Source organism: Mustela putorius, unplaced genomic scaffold, assembly GCF_011764305.1.
Source record: "Mustela putorius furo isolate JIRA1106 unplaced genomic scaffold, ASM1176430v1.1 tig00003845_pilon_pilon_pilon, whole genome shotgun sequence".
In the NCBI taxonomy this organism is placed as follows: domain Eukaryota; kingdom Metazoa; phylum Chordata; class Mammalia; order Carnivora; family Mustelidae; genus Mustela; species Mustela putorius.
The window spans coordinates 77,831,621-77,858,033 of record NW_025421998.1 but is presented as its reverse complement, the minus strand read 5'-3'; positions in this window follow the sequence as shown (position 1 = coordinate 77,858,033).

Here is a 26,413-nt window from a genome sequence, read left to right as displayed (position 1 = left end):
ATTTATTTCACAGAAAGAGAGATCACAGTAGGCAGAGAGTGAGGGGAAAGCAGGCTCTATGCTGAGCAGAGATGCAGGGCTCAATCCCAGGATCCTGGGATCATGACCTGAGCCCAAAGCAGAGGCTTTAACCCACTGAACGGCCCAGGTGCCCCTATTACGTATATTTTAAAAGAACAACCAAGATTTCCAACAATAAAGATATGGTTAAACATAAGTATATGCCAACACGTTGGAATATTGTGAGCAAATTTTTTTTAAAAGATTTTATTTATTTATCAGAGGGGGGGGGGAGAGCAAGCACAGGCAGACAGAATGGCAGACAGAGGCAGAGGGAGAAGCAGGCTCCCTGCTGAGCAAGGAGCCTGATGTGGGACTCGATCCCAGGACGCTGGGATCATGACCTGAGCCGAAGGCAGCTGCTTAACCAACTGAGCCACCCAGGCGTCCCGTGACCAAATTTTAAAAAATTATGTTTTTAAGGAATATTAATTGACTTAGGATACCGTTCGGGGGGAAAAGCAGAATACACAAACTGTGCTTCATATGATTCCATATTTTAAAAGTATTTATATACTAGCAAAAGAAAATTCAGAGAGCTTTATTTGATAGGAATATTTTATTGAGCAGGAAAAAAAAAACTCTTTGCAAACAGAAAGACTTCAAACCCCAAAATGGCATTAAGTTCAGAGGCAGGATATTTTAGGCTAATAGAGTGAAAAAGAAGGAAGTTGTTTAACACTCATAATTATTGGTTATTACAATAGAGGTTACCAGATGTCAGGGGATTAGTGAAAAGTGATTCTCTTAACCCATTTTAGGAAAATGACTTTAGTTTCATTTATGATTATCAGAAGCATTTGTATGAAATAATTAAGTTTTACTTATACACTAAACTATATTTTGCGTATGTGTCTTAAATGGTTTTGTTTCCTTGTGGCATCTGCAATCCTGGTCTCCACTTTATTTTACTTTAGCAATATGAAAGGAAATACATCAAAAATGCTCATAGTAGGTACATGAGTTTGAATTAGTTAGGGTTAATCAAGAGTACTCAGTTAACAGCTACTAAAAACAGAAGAATATTTATTATTAATTTAACAAAAAGTCTAGAGGTAAGCTGTAATGTATTTGTTCAACAGCTCAACTTCAATGATCAAAGTTCTTTCTAGTCTTCGATTATGTTGCTCTTGGCATGTTAATTTTGGCCTTCTAGTTGTTGCCTCATTGTTGCGAAATGGCTGCTGTAGCTCCAAGCCTTACATACTCACAAAACTATATTCAAAAAAGGAAGTAAAATGGCATTAACAAAAGAGGCTTACCTCTAAAATGCCATCTTTTAGGAAGCAAAATCTTGCCACAGCCCTCAGAATGCTTCCCTTGCAACTCCTATGTCAGAAATGAGTCACATGCTTAAACACAGAAATAATAATGGTATTGCTCATGCTTACTTCAGACAAATATAGTCATCCCTTGAGGCTGGACAGAGTGTTATTTCTAGTCTGGTTTATTTTTGATGAGAAAAAAAATAGAAATGGCCATTGGATAGGTTATCAATATCTTCCAAGAAGAGTTATCACTAAATAGCAGAATTGTAGCTGATTTTTACTCTGTCTCTCTCTTTCTCTCTCTGTATTTCCAAATTTAATGCAATAAGCATGCATTACTTTATAATAAAAATATTTTTCTCCTTAACAGAATTCTCCTAAACATTGTAAAGTCCCTAAAGAATTCCTTTCGCTTGATGACAAATGCAGTGAATTACCTGGTCCAAGAACCCTCAATGGTCACAAAAACATAATCCAGTACATTTGCAAAAACCTATTATGGCTGCACCGCCTTTTATGACCTCAAGTCAAATTGACCTGCTCAATATGATTTAGGTTATAGCTAAGGGAAATATTTGTCTTGCTAAATTTAAGGAAAAATAAAAAGGTCAGGGTAAATCTGAATCTGAGTCTGGTCAGGCAAGACCACCATTTTCACAACAGAGGCCCCCAGTTCATGTGTATTACTTCTCGTCCAGCTGCTCATTTCCTCCCTCTTTCGTGGCTGGTATCTCTGGGTTCCAGATTTCGCAGGCAGTGTAGCCAATTTTTAAGTCCAATAAATATTTTAAAATATAGCCCTAAGGAAAAACGGAAACAGAAAATCCCAGAACAGAATTTCAAGCAGTTTTAAAGCAGGACTCCAATTCTAGCTCCATGATCTTTGCTGCCTTTAGAATAATGGATTTGTTATTACCAAGAGCGAGGGGAAGTTACAGAGGCAATTAAGAGCCCATTTTGAAAAGATCCATTTAAGTTTCTCATTACAGTGTCAAATAAAACCAGAAATATGGTGGCATTCATATTTTTAAATTTAGATACCACAGCATATATAGAAATTAGCATACAGGTTCTGCCAGGGTTAACATTTACTCCTGAAACTCATCTGCCTATTACTTCTGAATGTGAATTTTTGGTCATAAATGTGGATTGAAAACCAAAGTAAGTTAAGGCAGTTTAGATTTTAGAAAGACACTGTATTACAGTAGACCGTTCTTTCAGAAATACTGTTTCCACGAGAAAGTAAATTATGTATATATATAATTAATCTTTAATAATTAATTTTTTAAGTCTAGAGTAATACTGAATTGTTTATAGCAGTTACCTCTGGGAAGGGGTGGTGAGTAAAAAGCAGCTAACAGGAGCTTTTGCAGGAAGTATGTATTCATGTATTTCTTATGTAACTTGCAAATGAACAACATTTTTACAAGGGAGCAGCTGTTGCACGTTGTTTCATTTCATTTTCTACACTTCAATAGCATGTATCTCCCGTCCGGCTTTTCAAACTGTGGTAGGTAGGGGTGTGCCAGAGGTCTCTCTAAACCACAAAATAAACATGGTAGATTTACTCCATAGTCAAGTGGTGAAAGCCTTATTTTTATGTTAAAGCAAAACTTAAAACAGAAAGTAAATAGGAGGGCGCCTGGGTGGCTCAGTGGGTTAAGCCGCTGCCTTCGGCTCAGGTCATGATCTCAGAGTCCTGGGATTGAGTCCCGCATCGGGCTCTCTGCTCAGCGAGAGCCTGCTTCCCTCTCTCTCTCTCTCTGCCTGCCTCTCCATCTACTTGTGATTTCTCTCTGTCAAATAAATAAATAAAATCTTTAAAAAAAAAAAAAAAAAAAAAAAAAGAAAGTAAATAGGATGCCAAATTTGCTCAAATTATTCATGTAAAATACCAGGCCTCAATCAAAGTCCTATTTGTCTTGCACTGCTCGAGGGCTCTGGTTTGTGGGAAAATGAGAAGTACTAAGTGAAGCTTGGAGGGGCTTGATGACTTGCCCAAGTCATAAGCTACTCGTATCGCTTGTTTGTTTGTGTATGTGTACACACACACACAGTTTTTTTTTTATGGATTTATATGATTGTATTGATTTATATGATTGACATATACATTATATTAGTTTCAGGTATACAACAGAATGATTCAAAACTTCATATATTGTGAAATGATCACCACAATAAGTCTAGTTGCCAAAAGAAACTCTTCAAAGAAAAAAAAATGCCTTAACTTGTTTATCTTTACCTATTGCTTTAAAAGGTTTTTTTCTTACTGATTTTCTTTCTCGTAATCATGCATAAATCTTTTTGCATACATATAACTGAATATAAGTTTTTGGTTATATTTTTAGACCAGATGTGAAAATGGTTAATTGTGAAAAGTATGGGAAAGTTATACCAGCAAGGGCTATTATATTTGGGATGGCAGTAGAATGTGCAGAGACAAGAAGACATCATAGGGAACTGATTATTTAAACAATAAATATTAGAAAACAGTAATTTTAAGGAGGTGACTGTACTTCAGAGATTATTTAGTGATTATTTATTTGGATGAGAATTTGTAGTTTGGGGACCTTTCAATTCATGATGTTTATTCCAGTCTTAATTCCTACTCGTATTCCTTGTTAAAGAAAAATTATTCTGACACTTGTTAAAAATGGTAAGGAAGGCTTTGTGCAAGACTGTTACAATAGGGAGAGAAGTTGAGTTCAACTCTAAATACAACAAAGGCAGCTAGCAAGAGACAGAAATTACTCAGACGTCAAGGGTGGGGAATTCTTATTAGACTGGCTTACCAGGGTTGTTGCTACAAGGACACCAAGGATACCTAAGGAAAAGGGATGTGGGATTCGATCAAGTATCAAGGGGAGAGATTCTCACTAAACCGATTCAGCAAGATTCTTACTAAAGGCAGGCCAAGGAGGAGGCCTAGTCAAGAAGCAGGCTCATGGGGGCCTGACTACAGTTTGGTCAAGAAGGGAGTCTTTGTCACTTTGGGATCTGTTTTCTATTTTGTTTTACTTTTTCTTCCAACCAATAGCATCTGCCCCCCAGAAATTTGTTCTGGCTAAGTGCCCAAGCCAGCCTTTGGTGGGGAGTGAAAATGGTAAGGTATGGAAGAATTTAAAAGAGTTTTGTGGATTTTGGAAGATTTTCGAACAGTTAAAACACACACACACAAAAATCTTCTCTGACTTCTAAAATACATGGGGGAAAACAAAAGGACACTTCTGATGAAGTGGTTAAAAATACATTTCTGAAATGATTGTCCTTACTCATCTGTCAGGAAATTATAGAATTTTGACCTTAATCCAGCCATTTCCTACCCAAACAGAAAGTATGCCATGATACTTCTGCTAACATTGGTGGAGTCTTGCTTTAATCCCTCCTCTTTCAATTTTAAAAACAAATAAATGATGGAGGGCCCTTGCGATGAATACTGGGTATTGTATGTAATTGATGAGCGACTAAATTCTATACTTGATACTAATATTCCACTGTATGCTAATAACTGGAATTTAAATAAAAATTTGGAGAAAGGAAAAAAAAATTCTCAGAGGCCAAAGATAACACATTATTTTGAAGGCATGCTTCATCTTTCAAAGATATTATTTTCCTCATCACAGTGCGAGGTTTCATGTGGTAGGCCATGTAAATTTTTAGAGTGAAACATAACGGCTCAAGAGCAAAACAGTCATGGTCCACAGAAAGCCTGGAGACTTAACATTATGGCATCCACCGCTTCACTTAAATGGGCTTATATATCTGGGGAAGTTTATGAAAGAGTTGCCATGATTTCAGTATCTTGGGGAACTGCTCTTCATAGGAACCAAGTGAGAAAAAGTAAGTTCATGGAAAGTTTATTATCTTTAAAAAGTTGTAGTGTTAAAACTCTGATTGCCAATTTGCACCATATTTATGTTTAGTTTTTGAAGAGTTCAACTCTCTCTTTATGCACCTTGGCTTCTGGCCGTAAGGCGGGTACCCATTTTTTTCCCCTTGGAAGAGATGTTGGGATTTGAGGTTGGGCCAAGAAAAGGCAAAGAGGCTAGGAAGCACTTACAGATGGAGATAATTAGCATATTAAAAATAGGCCAGCCAGATTTTTTTTTTTTTTTTAATCAGGAAGTAGAGGAGTAAATGCTCTCTCTGGCAAGACTATAGAAGCTGTGTGGACACAGGAAATGTGATTCAAACTCTGGTATGAGAATGGTATTTTACTTGAACCAGGTTTCAAAAGCCTGGAGCAGGAGTTCCTTTTACTGGAAACCATGGTGTTGGCTGGCTTTGTAGAGGCCTCTCTTGAAATTCTGCTCCAAGGCCACTGTTTTGAATCTTGTGTGAATGTCTTAGAATGGGAGACGCTTGGTTTCAGAAGACACAGGGTAAACATCGTGAACTCTATTGCTTTCTAATGCATGGTAGCGGAAGTGGCATTTCTGATACCGCCTCCCATTGAGAGGGGATTACAGAAGAAGGCAGTAGGTGGGAACCATGGCCCTAGAACAAAACTGTTTGGGCTTCCAGGGACTAGTTGGCCAATCCAAAAGCAAAGGCCTGAGGCTGATCTGGATTCAGGCTCTATCAATGGGATACATTTAATTGCTAGATAATTCACTGTGGTTTCCTGAAGTTCTGATTCACAGCCCTTCAAATCATACGTTCCACCCATTCTCTGAAGTCCACCATTATTCAAAACCAACTTACGGGGTGTCTGTCCCGGAGCAGGGCTTCTCAGTGGGTGGTATGGGCACTGATGACTGAATACAGAGTTATCCCTGTGCGCCAGGAAATTTTTCACAACTACAAAGAATTAGAAGTTCCTCAATTCTCATGGCCATTTCAAAGTGTAGTCAGCCATCCCCTGCTGACTCTACCCATCGTGGATTTTACAAATACAACGTGTTAACAATTACTATTTTGTAAAGTTGCCCTTTCCTTCTACAGGTAATAAAATACTGCAAAAAATGTAGAAAGAGATTTTAGAATTTCCATGAGAAACTACAAAAAAAAAAAAAAAGTGGGGAGGGGGAGATATTTTTAGTCTGGTAATTTCACTGATGACCTATTTAGAGGAAAGAGACCAGAGGACACTTATCTATTTCAGCACCCCTAACACTGTTGTCAAGATTTGGTCTTGGGTTTCCTTCATTGGTAAGCAAAATCAGAGTAGGGGGAAGAGGTAGCAAGGCACTGCTTATTTTTAATATGCTTTTTGGACTTTACAAATTATGTATATGTTTCTAAATGTCGATAACATTAAAAGGTTTAATTTTAAAAATGGGAATAACAACAGCCAAAAAATATGGATACAAATTGCCCTACATGAACAGCTCTGGCCAGTTAAGCAATACACGTTCTTAATTAATCGGGTGATCCTATGACTAAAGGATAGGAGTAGTATCTTCAAAGGTAAACTAGTCTATAGGTTAGTTGTCTTACAGTATCAAGGTTTGGAAGAAACAATTTATAAAGGACAGAAAGACGGGTTGGTTCTGAAAACTCTGAGCCTTGGAACTTGGTTTTGCGTGTATTTATAGGGCTGTTAACTCTTCACTTTTCATTTGAATATTGACATTTGACCTGGTGTAGCATGTGTAGAAATACGTATTGTAAACTTAAAATTATGTGAACTTGGTCTTGGTTAAAATTCTTAATAAAAAGCATAGATTTTAGGGATGTCTGGGTGGCTTGGGGTCCACTAAGCATCTTCTTTCCACTCAGGTCATGATCCCAGGGTCCTGGAATCGAGCCCCATGTCTCAGCGGAGAGCCTACTGCTCCCTCTCCCTGAGCCTGCTGCTCTGCCTACTTGTGCTCTCTCTCTCTCTGTCAAATAAATAAATAAAATCTTAAAAAAAAAAAGCATTGATTTTAAAATTCCAATGATAGCTAATAAGAAAACTCGAATAGGGAATAGGAGAATTCCAGGTACTGAGCTGTTCATGACACTGGAGTCAGGATGGAGGCAAAAATAATATTTTGTTACCAGTTACCATAGTTATAAACAACATAGAAAGCACTAGTAGGAGGACTTAAGGCCCAGCTTCATTAAAATTTACTTAACTTATATATCCTGTCATACTAAAAGAGGTTTCTAAATAGCTTGTTTACTAAGAAGGTTTCAAGAGAAAGGCTCCATGGTGACACCCTGAAGACTTTAGTGTGTCTTTGTAGGGCAAAGTTTGAGCCTCAGCTTACCTGAGTCTGGGGGGAATGTCTTGTGACCCTCCTGTGAGGGGGGTAGTCTGTGAGGAGCTGCTCTGAGGCCACCTCCTGCTCACCTGCCTCATTCCCCTGAGAGACTCTCATGGCACAGGGAATATTTTCTCTAGACTCTCCTTTTAGGGGCATGAACAACAACAACAACAAAAAACATTTTGCCACAAATGGGCTTTTAAAAACACCATAGAAATTCTTTCTTCCTCGTGTCTGCTTGACTAAACAGATTTTGAACTGAGTATATTTTAGACAGTAGGAGGAAGCAATTGAAGGGACAGGAACATTGCATATTAATGAGTTTTCTTGCTGCAAAGTGTGGCGGATGAGAAATAGTAACAAAAAACTGCAAGTCGATAAACCCAAAACTATTTGAATAAAATATTAAGTATGGGAGCTTTTTTAACTTTTATCATCATTAATCTATATTTGTTAAATTTATGATTTTTTCCCTCCAAAGTAGAATTTATTTTTTTTAAATTTTTTTAGAGGTTTTGTTTGTGAGAGAGAGAAAGAGAAAACATGAGTAGGGGGCAAGGACAGAAGGAGAAGGAGAAGCAGACTCCCTGAACTGGGGCTCGATTCCAAGATTCTGAGATCATGACCTGAGCCAAAGGCAGATAACCAACTGAGCCACCCAGGCACCCCTCCAAAGTAGGATTAATTTTATACTATGGGCTAAGAAAGAAAAGACACAGAGCCTTGGACTGATGAAAAAAAATTTTTAAAGCCCAACAAAACCAAAAACCAAAAAGCATTGTAATGATTTCTCCACCTGCCTACAATTTTTCTGACAGCTGCCCATCAAAGTGATAAAATATTTGCATCCACTCATCAAGCAGACGACCTAACCCCCTTGTCTTGAGATATATCTTATTTAAAAAGTAAAGTTATTACTATTTCAAAGGGTTTACAAATCCTAATTTGTGCTTTATAAGAAATTCCACTTTAACACTAGGAAGTAAAATAACTGACAATAGGGTTATAGAACCAGTTAATATTCAGAAAGGCTGATGATCATATAGCTCACATCTCTGGGAAGGTGTCTGTTCTTGTATCTTCTTGAGGTACATGGTCTACTTTCTTTCCATCCACCACACCCACAGTGAAGGTTCTCCCAGAACACCTTAATTCTTCTTCCAAATGCTGTTTTTTCTTCCTCCACCAGTTACTGGGGAGCAAAAAATATCAGTAATATGCAAATTGGGAACCTGATTCTACCTAGAGTGAAGAGAAATGTGGTCTTCTCAGGAGTCAAAAAAATTCTAGTGCTACATGGCTTTGAGAAGGGGAGAGACTAAGGAGTCCACTGTCAACGAAGACTTAGAAATCAAAGTCGAAAGCAGCTGTCAGGTCAAGCAGTATTTTTTTAAGCCTCTCCATGTGCTCAGAAGTGAACCAATGAGAAAGGAGGACAAAATGGGAGACATCAACCAAGAGAAGTAGAAGTCTGAAGGGTCCAGTATTCTATAACTCAACCATGTCCTTTCCTATCTTATAGCTTTAGCTGTAAGGTAGGTTGGAAGGGAACTCAATCCTACGTGCAACAGGAACACAGTTTTCTGGATTATTATTTACAAGCCATTTAAACTTCCTGTACCAATCATTAAGAAGAATTCCCTGTCCTAGAAAGAAAAATATGTGTAAATCAAAATGCCATTGACCAAAGAGGAAAGAAAAAAAAGAGGAAGGGAAAGAAAGGAAGAAAGGAAGAAGATAGAAAGAAGAGAAGAGAAGAGAGAAAGAAGAAGTAACTAATAGCCTGGGAATCCAAGAGATGGATGAATTTGGGGTTCAAATGAGTCAGATTTACAAACATAGTAATAGTTAATACTTGGTGAATGCTTCATTATCTCTAGCATTTTGCTAAACATGCCATGCTAATCATCTTGTCTAACGGAGGGGGGCGTCACTGTCCTCCTCTTTCAGAGGCCGTCATCTCAGGCCTGCATAGATGTAAACTGCGGTGGAGACCGAAGTGAAAGCTCAGTTCCCCGCTTCCAAGGCCAGTGGCCTAGTGTTTATAACTCTGCAAGGGTGTATAAGCTGAAGCCTTAAATCTGTCAAACTGATGGCCTGATTAAAATCATGGGAAGGACCCACAGTGATTACTGTTAGACATGACTAAGGATATTTCATTGTCAACAAGTAGCCGATTCACTCAAATGAATTGGGAGGCGTTGATCTGTCTCTGGCCATCAGTGTGCAGCGACCCTAGCTCTTGAGTGCCCACAGTGGGGGCTGGACGGCAATGTCCTTGGGCTGTTCCCTCTTAAGAAAGGGGACAAAAATGCCGAAGTGATGACAGCTGTCACTGCAGGGAGTGAACAAATCACCCTGAGAAGCTAACTAACGGCTCTCAGGGTAGTGCCCAAGTTAATAAAAGAAAACCCGAGAGAATAAAAGAAGGAAAGAAATGATAGCAAAGCCGTGACAAGAAAGTGTTAATGCCTTTACAAGGAAGAAACTCATTAAAGGGAAGTGAAAATTGAAGAAGCTCTTCCTTATAGGAAGAGGAAATCGGAAGAAAGGAAGAGGAAAATGGGATAGGAAGAGAAAATGCAGAAGTCAGGGATTTCTTATGTGTTTTCCCTCGTGTCTACAGGTCAATGTTCCCTGCCACAAACACACTCCCCTCGCTTTCCAAGGGTGCAGTGGATGTTGCTGGAGAGAAGGGGAGAGAGGAGGGATCTCGGACTAGGTCTATAGTAATAGCACTACTAGGTGTGGTTGCTGCTTAAAGCTGACTCTTGGGGAACTTGTTTGTGGCTTATTTCGAAAACCCACCCAATTGCTTGGAAGCAGTCACCTGAAATTCTCTGGACCTGGGTTTTTCTGTGCTGCCAGGTTTCTTACGCTTTTCTTAGCCCCTAGCAATCTGCCAATACCCCCCACACACACACACACACCTTCTCTTTGCCACCCTTCCGGAAAGAATGTGGGGTGCCTCCAGGCTCCAGCTTTCTTACCCATGGCCCACACAGCACAGCCATAAGAAATATGCACCTGTTGTTAACCCCAGTGAACTCCAGGAGTGCTGGTGGCCCTGATACACCATTTCTTCCTCTTGTCTGTTGCAGCAACTCAGCCAACCTATCATGCGGGAGACCTCTCAGAGAGTTAGATGCCAGTCCCCTGTGTCCTTCAGCCTTGGGGAACACATGTCAGACTCTTCCTGGCTGTTGTAGGAAGTGTCGAATCACTGTATTGCACACCTGAAACTAATACAACACTCTGTGTTCACGATACTGGAATTAAAATACGAACTTCATTAAGAAGGAAGTTGTATTTCAAACTCTTTCTCCCTGTTTCTATATTCCTGATAAGAGTGAGGAGTGTAAAATTTATCTACTAGTTCTCAGTCTCTTCCTTTTCAGTCCTGGTTCAGTACTTTAACTTGAAATAGGTATCTGTTGTTTTGCAATCAAGATTTCTATCCCACCATTCTGTGACAAGGTACTGCATATATTGTATAATTAGTATTTTCCAGTTTTACATATAATCCAAGTCTTCTAAACCTCACCAGATTGGGAGTGTAAAATCAAGTTGCAGTCTATTTTTACCCCCAAAATACGATGGTAAGAGTTCCAACTGGTTTGATGACTAGTAATTAGCACATCTCCAAGTGTCCCCAAGTTATTCTGGGGAGTTCCCCCAAAAGGATGCCACACACATGCCCACAAACCAGTCTGTAACTACATGGTGTCTGCTTTTTCCTTCCTTTGCTACTCTGGCTTATAATTTTCCACCTTCTCTGCCTGCAGATTTGAGGAGCATCAGATTATTGCTAGTTTCTAAAGGGAAGTTGGGGGGAAATGGTCACCTCTCCAATTGTGTGCTACTTTTGGTCCTCAGGACTCGAAATGGCTCTTCTTCCCAGAAGTTAACTTTTGATCATCTCCTACTTCCCATAAATCCTCCATTTTTCTGACCTTGGGCATATAACTCAGTCTTAGGGTATAAAATAACTCTAATTCTTAGCTCTGCACCAGCCACAGATACTACCCCCTGCAAAAATAAAATAAAATAAAATAAAAAAATAATTCCTTCCTTCTCTTCTCTCATGCCTCAGTCCAAAACAAAAGCCTCCGTGCATATTGGTCCTGGGGAAGGAAGGGGAGGGATCTCTCACTAGTAACTTATGGGCCAGTGCTCTGATATGATTTTTTCCTGTACTTTCTTAGTTCAAAGACCGTTGAGAAAAAATGCAAAGTAGATGACCACATATGCAACCTGCTGCTAATGGAGGGGAACATATAAACATGTACAAATATAAAGGCAAAGAATATCTCCAGAGGAAAGCAAGAAACTAGTAACAGTGGTTGCCTCTAGGGTGGGAACTCAGTGAGGAGAAATCAGAAAGCTTACTTTTTCCTCGATTTCAGTTTGTACCTTCTGAATATTTGACATATCTGTGTTCTTCCCTAATCAAAATGAAGTTTTAAAGAATACTCAGTAAAAATATTTTCTTTCAATTTCAAGTATTTTTTTAAAATTATGGCCAGAATATTTCTAATAGCACTATTGAAAAAATGATTTGTAATGAAAGCAAAAGATAAAAACCTTTCCCTTTTCTGAGTGTGATTACATTTTTTAAAGCAAAAACACTTTTTTCTAAAAATCATTGCTCCAAAGTTTTCCCTCTTTTCCAGTATTCTAAGAAAATATACATTTTTTTCAATAAGTCTCATCCAGAAATTTAGTCAGTGACAAATTGCAAACAGCGGCTGACTCATTTACTTGTTCTCAGTATTCTCTGTAATATAAATTCAATATCCCCTGCTGAATCCTGCCAATGTCCTTTTAAATGAACAAATGTCAAAATTTTCAAAATCAGAAGCAGAGACTTCAATGTTATTATTTCCTACTTTTTTTTTTTAAGAGAGAAGGGCAGAGGGAGAGGGTCAGAGAATCTTAAGAAGGCTCTGTGCCCAGCAAGGAGCCCAACAGGGGGCTTAATCTCACGACCTTGAGATCCTGACCTGAGTGGAAATCAAGAGTTGGAAATCAAGAGTCAACTGACTGAGCCACCCAGGCGCCCCACCTCCTACATTTTTAATTGAGCAGTTCTGAATCTATGTATAGCATAGCTGGAGTTGCTAATATTTCCAGTGAATAAATGCATCACTTGTTACTTTGCTCACAGGCTCTGGCTACACCAGAGCCCAGGAAGTGTTTTATAAGTAAAAACAGAGACCATGATTCATGGTCTTTAGAACACTCAAGTATTGGGGCGCCTGGGTGGCTCAGTGGGTTAAGCCGCTGCCTTCAGCTCGGGTCGTGATCCCGGAGTTCTGGGATCGAGTCCCACATCGGGCTCTCTGCTCAGCGGGGAGCCTGCTTCCTCCTCTCTCTCTCTCTGCCTGCCTCTCTGTCTAATTCTGATCTGTCTGTCAAATAAATAAATAAAATCTTAAAAAAAAAAAAAAAAAAGAACACTCAAGTATTTCCACTGACGGGAAATGGAACTGGAGTTTCCCAGATCCGTATCAGCTGGAAAAGGGTGACAGGAGGGGGACATAAGGACAGGAATTCGGGGAATAATATATACAGTCAAAGTGTGTGGGTAATAACAAAACACGGTAAAAAGGAGCTACCTTAATTCCACTCTTCACGGGCAAAAATCACAGAAACCTCAGCCCTCTGAGCTGCTCCTCCAGTCGTAGCCTGGGGGTTCACAGGTTTTCTGGTAACTTCTTTCCCACTGACTCTCCTCAACTCGGAAGCACGTTCGAGTCGCTTCCACCTTACACGCCCTACCCTCTCACAAACACACGCATACACGACACCCGCAGAGAGACACACAGGTGTGCATTTACACACGGCCACATACATACACAGAGAGATAAGCACACGCACGCACCTTGTGTCACACACATACACGCCCTGGCGCAGCCCCCAGAGTTACGGTCTCACATGCGCAGACTCCGTCTCCAGGTGCTCTAGTCTCCCTGGCTTCTCTTGTGCTTCACAGCCAAGCTTTTTGGAAAAAGGAGTCCACCCTTGCTGCTCCAATTTCTCACCTCTCCTTCATTCCTCCTCCCTCTGCAATCTGCTCCCCGCCTCACCCCATCATTAAATTACACTCTCTCGGGTCACCGCCAATTTCCTGATGGCCGACCGCCGTAGACACCTTTCAGTCCTTCGCTTCCCTGACCTCTCTACCACATCTGACACTGTTTCATTATCCCTTGTTGAAACACGTTTGTCTGTTGAATTTCACGGAATTACTCTGTCTTGGTTTTTCTCTTATCTTTATGGCTACTCCTTATTTTTTTCAAAACAACTTTATTATTGTTTTTATTATTTATCGAATGCATATATCAGGAACTAGGTATCTTCTCTCACAGAGCCTACTGACCAGTAGGGAAGAAAGACAATAGAACCAGTATTAGGGCCGTACTGTGAAGGGTAATAAATACAGTTCCTACCCTTATCCACAGGGATACGTTCCAAGACCCCCCGCAGATGCCTGAAGCCACAGATAGTGCTGAACCCTATATATCCTGTTTTTTCCTATACACGCACACCTAGGATAAAGTCTAATTTATAAATTAAATTATTAGTTAATAATACTAAGGTAAGACATGGTAAGAGATGAACAATAGTAAGTAATGGTAAAATAGAACAAAAATAATAACATACTATAATAAAAGTTATATGAATGTGGTCTCTCAAACTATCTCAATATATTACTAGACTCATGCTGCTTCTTGTGATGATGTGAGATGATAAAATGCTTTTATGATGAAATGAGGGGAGGTGAACCATGTAGGCTCTGTGATGTAGTGTTAGGCTGATATTGGTCTTCTGGTGATAAGTCAGGAGGAAGATCATTTGCTTCTAGACTGCAGTTTACTGTGGGTAACTGAGACCATGGAAAGCAAAACCAGGGGTTGGGGGGACATGTTATTATATCATGAATGGAAAAGTACAGGGTGTTAGAGTGGGATGGGGAGACATAGTAAGGGCTTCTAGGCCTTCTGTGCTGTTGACAAAATGGCTTCCCAGAGAAGCCGTGTATAAGGGAAATTTTCAAGAATGAGTAGGAATTACCCACAGTGGAACAGTGCTCCAGACACAGGAAACAGAGTATGCAGGAACTGGAGGTAAGAGAGCATCCCTCATTTGAGAAATTGAAACAATTTTCCTGCAGCTAGGACACAGATATTAATAACTATCATTGAGGGCTACTTGGTGTAATATTTAAGATTAAGGGATTTTATTTATTTTTCTAAGATTTTATTTATTTATTTGTCAGAGAGAAAGAGAGCACAAGTAGGGGGAGTGGAGGGCAGAGGGGCAGCGGAAGAAGCAGAATCCCTGCCGAGCAGGGAGCCAGACGCAGGACTTGATCTCAGGATCATGGTATGAGCTGAAAGCAGACACTTAACCAACTGGGCCACCCAGGCATCCCAAGATTAAGTGCTTTTAGATATAATATCTCATTCGATACAGGTTTGATTCACAGCTATTTTTATTTTTATACAAAATAAGAAAAATCATAACTAATATATAGTTGTTTACTATTATCAGTTACTTTTATAAGTGCTTGATAATATCTTAATTTAGTGAATCAATATAGCAGCCCTGAATTTTACAGTACAAGGTATTCTATAAGGAATATATGAGTATATGGATACCTATATATAGGTATCCAATAATACTACCTATATGTAGTATAGTGTATATGGATACCTATATATAGGTATATATAGGTTTATATATAGGTATCCATATACACTATACTACATATAGGTAGTATTATTGTCTTCCACATTTTACCATGTCATGCAGCTTGCAATGGGCAGAGCCAAAAGCAAACGCAGACAAGCAGGAGTTAGGGGATCTTATCGTAGGGAAGGAGGATGAGACTAGAGGAGGGTGTATTAACAATGGAGCTTCATGGTCAGGAGGCAGGCAACAGTGGGAGCTGAATGAGGAAGAGGAAAAACAAAGAAAAATGGGCAGAAAGCCCTGGAGAGGATGGATGCACTGAGGGACAGTCGTGTCATCTTGGGGAAAGATCTTCAAAGGACATTGGCTTCACTAAATCCATATTTTCCTCTCTAAACTAAGTTCTTATACTTGTTACTTGGTATTTGATTGGTGGCTAAAACTGATGGAAGAAATCTCAACCCCCCAATTCTGTGAACAACTCTATATAAGGGAAATGATAAATACACAGAAAGTTGTCCTCATTTCTAAGAAATAGTATCCTTGACAAACCCACTAATGTGACTGAATTTCTTTTTTGGGAAAGCAGATGATCTTTCCCTCTACAACCTAACTTGGAAAATAAGAAGGGAACAATCTAATGAGTACCTAATACATGCCAGCACAGAAACACAACGTTTCCATGTATTATCTCATCTAATCTTATATATAGGCTGTATCTGATTGCCTTCATTCCACAGATGAGGATACCAAGGTATGACACAACTTGTCTTGGTATTCTCGGTTAAGTTCAGGAGGCAAAATCAAATCCCAAATGGCTGAGTCCAAAGTCCATGCTTGTTCTTCTCCACTTCCACCCTTTAGGATGGATAAATGAATCTCGAGTATCTCATGTTTTAGGGAGGTGGGTTCAGTGACTTCCCTTCATGTTATAGAGTAACTTCCCATGTCTTAACTCTGCAGGAGCATGGCCTACAAGTCCTCGCTACTTTATAACCAGTCCAAGGAGACTTCCCCATTCATCTCTCACCACTTCCATTTTTTTCTCTTTGTCCCTTCCACTCTTACCTCATCCCTACAACCAAATTCCCAAAGAACATGTAGTGTTATGGAAAACTTTCATGATATTATCTTAATTATTTTTAATGTCAAATAATAGGCATATTATCCCAATTTGGGAGACCATATACATGCACATAAAAAAGACTGAAGGGATGCACATAAAATATTATCAATAGGCTATTTCAGGAAGATTCTATTATAGGTGGCTTTTATTTTCTTGCTTATGCTTTCTATGTTTCCCCAAAGATCATCAATAGAAAGTGTATTTCAACAATAAAAATTGACCAAACTGTTTACAATAGCTGTTATGCCAATGTACTTTTTTTTTTTTTAATAGTGCAACTCTCAAATCCTCTGCAGTTTGCTATAAAATAGGAGATAAAGGAGATAGTTGCATTAGCCAGATTGCTGAGTTTCGGTGAGTCATAGGTACGATGTCCATTACAATGTCCATTACTATTGAGGGTGAAAGATGAAAGCGGGATCTGTTTTCACTAAGGCAGCGGTGGCTCCTCGGGCCAGCAACGTGTGCGGTAGTAGGCTGGTCAGAAGCCAGTCATCTTGCCAGACTTCCTGGTTCCACAGGGGTGAAATTACAGCACATATCTCAATGCTCTGTCTCCCAGCAGGGGCACTGGTAAGTCTCTCTCAGCTGGAAGTAGCTCTTTGCACATGTCTCAGAATCATAATGAAAATAATCTCTTTCCTGAAAAATAGATGTCTCTAATGTAGAGGTCATAAGTACAAAAGGAAGGAAAAAATAGTGTCATTAACCACCTTGACCCCAACCAATTGAATCCCTCTTACCCTCGTAACATCTTTTCTTCCTTCTTTCCATCTAATGCTCTCTGTTTCAAAGATCTGGGGCTCTCAGTGCCCTTAGAAGCAATCTTAGAAACATGTAATTTATATGCATCAGGGGTTTTAATGCCAATGAGCTCTGTAAAATATCCTGTGAGAATCCAAATTTCCCAAATACATTAAAAGAGCAATGACTGTGTTTCTCTTGTTGAACTTAGCTTTAATCATAGGATTTTCTCTTTCTTTCTTTCTTTCTTTCTTGCTTGCTTGCTTGCTTGCTTTCAGATTATCCTGGAATATATACCTCAGGGAGCTTCTCCCCTGTGTTCCTCTTACCTACTTTCACTGACTCCCCTGGTCTGGCAAGAGTTCTTCAAAAAAATCTCGGGATCACAAAATTTTAACAGGGACCTTGGATCCTGTATCCACCTGCCTTCATTTTATTATGGATGAGGAAACTGTAGCCCACAAATTTAAGGGACCTGCCCAGGGTTACAGAGATTTATTAGCAAGAGAGGAGGAGGAAGATTTATGTCCCTTGATTCCAATTGGGTGCTCCTTTCGTGATACCGCACATTGTCTCTAATGAATCAGTAAATTCTTTGTAAGGCAAAGACTTCAAACAATGCAAGGGCATCAGGACAGTAGAATGCTTCTCTCTCAAGGAAGCCAGAGCCCTTTTACCAGAGTTCTCTTTGAAACTCAAGATAACAGTGACATTAATAGCAGTATTTGTGAAAGAGCTACCGACCGCCAGGTTTTACATACATCTTTAATCTTCAAAACAGCCTTCAAAGTTCAAAATTCTCATCGTGCTGATGAGGAAACTAGCTTTTTCAGAGACTCCAAAAATCTGCCTAAGATCACATAGCTAAACCCAGCAGTCAGAATTCAAATCCAAGTCTTAAATGCATTCTACAGTATGCTAAATTGCTTCTCCTTCCAACACCAGGGCTTAATTTCAAGGACAAAGTGATGCATTTATGCTTCTTTTTAGAAGGCAGAAAGATTTGTGTATGTATCACATGTCAATCATACCTCAACAAAGCGGTTTTAAAAAATAAGTTACTCTTTTGGATAATCTCAGATGTTGGAATCTCAGGGCAAGAACAGAACTGGTAAAGGAAAGCCAGGGCAACAAACTAAGATTTCGCTGTTGAGGCGCAGTGACAAATCTCTGGGAACAGTGCCATTGTACTTGGGACTTTCTGAGATCTACATAAAGGTAGTAGAGGAGGGGGCACTGAGCCTTGAGGAACATTCTTAAATCCTTGTACCCAATTTTACTGTCTTTTCTGATAAGAGAGTTTGCACAAAGACAGGACTTGGTCCCAAGGATATTGAGGCTGTAGAAAAGCACCTATTGGAAATGGAATAACAGCCCAGCCACAAAGTCACTGATTGCTAATTCTCTTCCACACACTTAAGAAGAGAACTCGTGATTCAACTACTTATAATGTTTCTGATTCTATATATCTTCCAACTTTCTGTCTACCATTCATTTATTTCATTGGTCTTACTTCTGATGAATTTGTTTCTCTTGAGTATTATATTCAGAAGAATGTTTGACTTTTCAAAATAAATTCTTAACTATCCCCAAGGCACCTGGAAAATTGTCTATCTGATGAAAAAAATTATCATTTTTATGCTCCGATAACTCAGAATGGTCCACATAGAAATTTTATCAAACATTTCAAGAGAGAGAAAAAAAAAATCAGTTCTGCACTGAAACTAAGAATAAGAAACTTAGAGTCCATGGGGAACAAGAAACTTAGAATGAAAAGAGCTTTCTCAACCAGAGCACTCCTGTTAAGACATGATAATAAAACGTTCACAGTAATGGGGACAATATTCCTACTTGGCACAATCTGAACAAAAGAAAAACAAAACCTTTATATTTCTAGAGGCATATCTGTTTGTCCAGGCATTTAGGTCTTTCTTTAGGCAAACACATGTCACTTTTTATCACTCACCAAATATTGAATTGGTTAGATTAAATCTTTTCAGTTGATCTTGTTTGACAAATCATAAGACCACTTTCCTACAGTTGAGTAAGCCCATGGATAGATGACATGTATAATTTGATATTATACTTGTTTTACAATGTAGCTGAGTTAACTGGCATGCAATATCTAATCCATTTCCCCATTGTGTTTAAATTTAAATAAGAAAAAAATTGAAAAGATTTAAAGCCATCTGCAAACCTAATTAGCATGAACTCCAAGGGATTGTCTCAATCCTATTGTCATACTAGAATGCTATTATATTAAGTATTGTTTGAAATAAGTGGGCCATAGCTAGAGTTGAAGAATGGTTTTTGGTGTTTGGAAATTTTTATTGCTCTAGTAGAGTTTAACTTGCAATAAAAACATGATTTTGTATAAAGTTTGCTGTTTCTTGTTAGCCAGGAAACCATTCATTAAACAGCTAATATATTAAATTTACGGTGACAGATCAATAGAAGATTATAGAAATAATATACCATAATCAGAGTATATGTAATTTTTTAAAGAATAATAACATTTGTTGGGCAGTTTTCACTTACTTTAAAAAACCTTTCCAAAATGAGGAGGGGAAGCTTAGGCTATAGCTGGAAAGCTAAATCAAATATATAGTAAATGATATAGTTGGGAAAAACAAATGCCTATATATATTTCACAGCTGTATGTGATAAATGCCAACTAGATAGCCAGGTAACAAAACAGAAGTTCAGAAGAAGAGATCCCTTCACATTCAGGTACGAACAGTGTTATCGTCCCTCTAGGAAAAGTTTACCTGAAAAGATGGCATTGATTGGGACTTTAAAATGAGTGATCAGAATGGTAGAGAGAATCCTTAGTTTCTAGATAGGCTTAGGCAATCCAAAACAGAAAACGTGTATTTTGTTTTCTGGGTTTAACCCAAGAGAGTAGAAGCATGCTGTGAGAGTAACAGTCCCTAGGGATAATAAGTGTGGTACCCAGTGAAGGCCTTAGTCTGCATAACATAGAGGTGAGCAGGGAGAACAGTCAAAGATTTCTTGGCTCCTAAAAAACAAACAAACAAACAAACACACAAATAAAAAAGCATAAAAGATGCAGAAAGCACAAGAGTCTAATTAGATGATGAAAAAAAATGCAGAGTAATTCATCAGACATATATGAGGCTATATTGGGACTGAAATTGTCTCAACATATCAGGTATGGAGGCCAATTCCCAAAGACCACAGGATCCATTACAACTCAGTGGTGACCATCAGATGCCATGAAATGGCTGGAGATCTGAGTTTTCTCTACCTGGATGACACTTAAGCCTCCCATTACTCAGATCATTAGAAAGGTCAAGGAAAGAAAAGCAGAAATTGAATCATTTCTTTGCATAGTGTTTTGTGGTTCTAATATCCATGTTGGCTAGACACAATTATACATTGTAATTGTGTACAATTCATTCATTCAACAGCACTTACCGAACTAGAATTTTGCAACACTGGTATCATCTGATGCTAACCACTATGGTTAAGTTTCTAGGAAGCATAATCATTAATAAGAAAATGACCAACATTATCCTCAAGCTGGTTTCAGCTAATGAGAGAGAAAAGTGTATAAACAAATAATTGCTTTCTGGAGTAATATGGGCTTTAAGTGATGTGTAAACCATGCAGTGAGGGTATAAAGGAAGGCATAAAAATAGTTTTTGGTGGGGTATATAGGAAAGCCTCATTGTTGAGAAGATGTGGAGTTAATTTTTTAGGAGTTGAACAGGAGATAAGAGAGATATTTTACCAGACAGATGACACAACAGAAAGTAAAATCATAGATATTTATCACCACATAGAGTTAAAAAAAAACAATATAAATGATTTAGAACAGATGGAGGTAGACTCTTGCTGTAGAAAATAATATTAGAGACATAAGTACAAACTAAGATTAGGAATTTCTTACATATTTAAGGAATTCACTCTTTGTTTTTTGTTTTTGTTTGTTGTGTTTATATTTTTATATTTTAAGATTTTATTTATTTGACACAGAGAGAGAGCATTCACAAGTCGGGGGAGGGGCAGAGGGAGAAGCAGACTCCTCACTGAGCAGGGAGCCTGATGCAGGACTTGATCCCAGGACTCTGGGATCGTGACCTGAGCCAAAGGCAAACACTTAACACACTGAGCCACACAGGCTCCCTTGTTTTTGCTTTTTAATTAAGAAAATTCTACAGATTTTTAAGCAATTGCTAAATTGTCAAGTTTATGTTAAATTGCCTATTACTTTTAATTACTCATGACCTGTTTTTAATTACCCCCTAATCACCAAGTTGATGAGGAAGGGACTCCCACCCTATGGTTATGAGATGACCAGATATATGACATCCAACACTGGATGGATGACATTAACAGCAGTTTGTTTATCATGCATACTCACAGCCTGGGGGAGCAGGGAATCATACACCACACAGGGCCCCGGTTGCACTCAGGAAGAGGGTGAATCAGCAGAGGCTGTAGCTGGCCGCCTTTGTAATATCAAGACTGACACCAAGGGGTGCTGGTGGGAGAATGCAATTGGCTTGTTTGAATGCTTGCATGGGTTGGCAGGGAACTTAAATCCCTACTTGGAGAAAAGCAAAAAGGGCACCTGGTTCTCTTGATAAGGATGGTTGAGTAGGAGACCTTATTCACAGTAGTAGAGTAGGGAGGAGAACTTGCAGTTAGATCATTCAGAGCTCTCTTGGTTCTACGACATGTTGAGACAGAACAAAATATTGAGCCTTAAAATTAGGTCTCAAACCAAATGGCCCTATTTAAGTTTAATAATTAGTTAAAATTAAACATATCAGATAGTGCTGTTTTTAGAGGGAATGCCAAAATTCTGTTATATTATTTGGAAAGAAACATGGCACGTAGTATATACTCAATAAATGTTCCCTTCCTTTTTCTCTTCTTTAAAATTTGTAACACTCTATTTCCCTTTTTTTGCACTTACTCTACTCTGCTTTGTCATATGATTGTGCCCAAGTCATTTATGCAGAGATAAACTCTTTAAGAGTGTAGAGTGTAAGAGTATAGGATTATGCAGCTATCAAAAAAAATGAATTCTTGCCATTTGCAAAGATATGGATGAAATAGAGGGTATTATGCTAAATGAAATAAGTCATTCAGAGAAAGACAATTATGATATGATCTCACTGATACAAGGAATTTGAGAAACAAGACAGAAGATCATAGCGGAAGAGAGGAAAAAATGAAACAAGAGGAAACCAGAGAGGGAAACAAACCGTAAGAGACTTTTAATTTCAGGAAACAAACGGAGGGTTGCTAGAGTGAAGGGGGTGGGGGAATGGGATAGCTGAGTGATAGACATTGGGGAGGGTATATATGCTATGGTGAACACTGTGAATTGTTTAGGACTGATGATGAATCACAGACCTGTACTCCTAAAACAAATAATACATTCATTATATGTTAATTTAAAAAATAAATAAAAAGGGGAAAAGATATACTATTGGAGTATAAGCTTTTTAAAAGAAGACTTGGTATTGCATACCAGACCTAAATGGGGATTCACTACATTGCTAGCAAAGTGCTGTGTACATGGTAGTTACTCAGTAAACTCATCTAATTGCACTACAAATAATCAAGTAATTAGACCAAAACAAGAAGTAGCAGAGATGAATCTCTTGAAACCAGCCACATCTCTTTTCAACTCTACCAGAGTTGAAACTCTATCAACTCTTTCAACTCTACTAGATTGTTTATATTAGAGATTTGAATATTTGCTATAGAATTAAAGAAGTTATTTTGGTTTTGGAAATCACATTGTCTCTGGAAAAGAATTCCAAAAATATGTTTTAATCACTTCAATATGCCTCTTTAGTGGAATATAAAATGAAACATCTACAAAGTTAAACATTAAATTGCGATAGAATATTTTAAAACTGAAGAACATAGGAATTTGACTAGCCCATGTATAGCCTTAAATCATTAGTCTTTTCCTCTCTGTTGCCATATACTGCCCATTTTCTCTTAGAGAGTCCTTGATATTATCTTTCTCAAGTTGTCCAGTAGAACGCTGGACTGCCTTAGTCGCTTAACGCGCCACTGGTACAGATACCTGATGACCTCTGCTGCCACCTGTTACCGTCCCTGTCCAAGCATCTTGGTAGTTTCTGCTCTGCTTGATGGAATAAGGCTGGGGAGGGATGGGTGTGGGTGAACAGTGCTGAGTTTACGTGAAGCCATGAGTCATCTACTACCTTAAGCAGGTTTCCCAAAGGTTCTGTTGAGCTATTTTACCCAATTACCTGTACATCACTGATCTCCAGGCAAGGCATGCATTTTACTGATTAACAGTGTTGCTTTGTGATCATGAGTCTGAGGAAAGTGTGTACGAACTGATCAATATCATTTTTTGATAAATGGTGAAATTGGTGATTTATGCCTATGCTTGTTGAGACCCCCCAAAAAGGGTCTGTCATTGGTAACACAGAAAAATCTGTCTGTGTGACCAGCCTAGACACCGTTTAGTCTCCTCTTTCTGAGGTACATATTGCACATATTGCACAAAATGCACATATTGGTCATTCCTGATCAGAAAGAAAAAGTTCATTTATTTTCTTTCAAGATTTTATTTAAATTCTAGTTAATTAACATATAATGTATTATTGGTTTCAGAGCTGGAACTTCGTGATTCATCATATAACACCCAATACTCACCACAATACATGCCCTCCTTAATTCTCTTCTCTAATTTACCCCATTCCCCTGCCCATATCCCCTCCAGCAATCTTCAATTTGTTCTCTATAGTTAAGAGTCTCTTATAGTTTGCCTCCCTCTCTGTTTTCATCTTGTTTTATTTTTCCTTCCCTTTCCTAGCCCTTCATCTGCTTTGTTTCTTAAATTCCACATGAGTGAAATCATATGGTATTTGTCTTTCTCTGACTGACTTATGTTATTTAGCATAATACACTCTAGTTCCATCCACATTGTTGCAAATGGCAAGAGTTCATTTTTTTGATTGCTGACAATAGTCCGTTCTCTCTCTCTCTCTCTATATATATATATATATATACAAACATTGGGGTGCATGTGCTCCTTCGAATTACTATTTTTTATCTTTTGGATAAATACCTAGTAGTGTAATTGTTGGATCATAAGGTAGTTCTATTTTTAATTTTTTGAGGAACCTCCATACTGTTTTCCAGAGTGGCTGCACCAGTTTGCATTCCCACCAACAGTGTAAGAGTGTTCCCCTTTCACTGCATCTTTGCCAATATTTATTGTTTCCAAAGTTGGTAATTTATCCATTCTGACTGGTGTGAAGTGTATCTCATTGTGGTTTTGATTTGTACTTCCCTGATGCCAAGTGATGTGGAACACATTTTCATGTGTCTGTTGGCCATCTGGACGTCTTCTTTGCAGAAATGTCTGTTCATGTCTTCTGCCCATTTCTTGATTGGATATTTTGGTCTTTGGGTGTTGAGTTTGATAATTTCTGAATAGATTTTGAATACTAGCCCTTTATCTGATTCATCATTTGCAAATACCTGCTCCCATTCTGTAGAATTTAGTTTTTTGGTTCTTTCCTTCACTGTGCAGAAGTTTTTTATCTTATTGTAATGCCAGTAGTTCATTCTTACTTTTGTTTCCCTTGACTTTGAAGACATGCCTTGCGAAAGTTGCTGTGGCTAAGGTCAAAGAGATTGCTTCTTTTGTTCTTCTCTAGGATTTCCATGGACTCCTGTCTCATATTTAGGTCTTTCATCCATTTTGAATTTATTTTAGTGTATGGCATAAGAAAATAGTCCGGTTTCATTCTTCTGCATGTTGCTGTCCAGTTTTCCCAATACCATTGTTGAAGAGATGGTCTTTTTTCCATTGGATATTCTTTCCTGATTTGTTGAAGGTTAGTGGATCATGAGTTGCAAGTCCATAACTGGTCGCTCTATTTTGTTCCATTGGTCTATGTGTTTGTTTTTGTGCCAGTATCATAATGTCTCAATGATTACAGCTTTGTAATATAGTTTAAAGTCCAGATTAGTGATGCCTCCAATTTGGTTTTCTTTTTTGACATTACTTTGGCTGTTCAGGGTCTTTTCTGCTTCCATATAAATTTTAGAATTTTTTGTTCTAGCTCTGTAAAAAATGCTGGTGTGGTTTTGATAGGGATTATGAAAAAGTGTGTTTTGGTACAGCCTTGCAGAGAGAAGACAACTGAAAGTTGTTCCCAGTCTCTCCTTTGGTTCAGATGCATGATCTTATTTAATGCTGTTGGCTTATTGCATCTTTTCCCTGCAATAAACCATAAAGCCAGAAGCTTGGACATTTTGGAACCTATGAATCTTCTTTAGCAACCAAACGCTATCTCACTTGCCACCATTTGTGCAGTTGGATTTCAGAAGATCACCTCAACTAGTAAAATGTGCAAGTATCTAGCAAACACATGAAAAAAATACCTAGAAATTTATAGATATTATCAATGTATAGAGACAATTACTTCTTTTTTTTTTAAAGATTTTATTTATTTGTTTGTCATAAAGAGAGAAGCGAGAGCAAGCACAGGCAGACAGAGTGGCAGGCAGAGGCAGAGGGAGAAGCAGGCTCCCTGCCAAGCAAGGAGCCCGATGTGGGACTCGATCCCAGGACGCTGGGATCATGACCTGAGCCGAAGGCAGCCGCTTAACCAACTGAGCCACCCAGGCGTCCCTATAGACAATTACTTATTATTTAAAAAATACTGTTAAGTAGAAAACATCATCTCATATGTATGACACATATTTCGAACTTAGTACTGTATAAAAAATGTTTATAAAGATCTAACAGGGGGCGCCTGGGTGGCTCAGTGGGTTGGGCCTCTACCTTCGGCTCAGGTCATGATCCCGGGGGCCTGGGATCGAGTCCCGCATAGGGCTCTCTGCTCAGCAGGGAGCCTGCTTCTCCTCATCTCTCTCTCTGTCTGTCTCTCTGCCTATTTGTGATCTCTCTCTCTGTCAAATAAATAAATAAAATCTTTAAAAAATAAAAAAGATCTAACAGAAAAAGTAGTTGGGGGAAATTGGAAGAGGGGGGTGAACCATGAGAGACTATGGACTCTGAAAAACAATCTGAGGGCTTTGAAGTGGCGGGGCGTGGGAGGTTGGGGGAACCAGGTGGTGGGTATTAGAGAGGGCACGGATTGCATGGAGCACTGGGTGTAGTGCAAAAATAATGAATATTGTTATGCTGGAAAAAAAAAAGTAGCTCACCATATGGAATAAAATGAGGCATGACATTTAAAGTGAATGCCACAAGAGTCAAAGACTTAACTAGTTGGGTTAAAACTTAAAGAGAATTAGAGAAAATATAGGAGATATCTTTATGAACC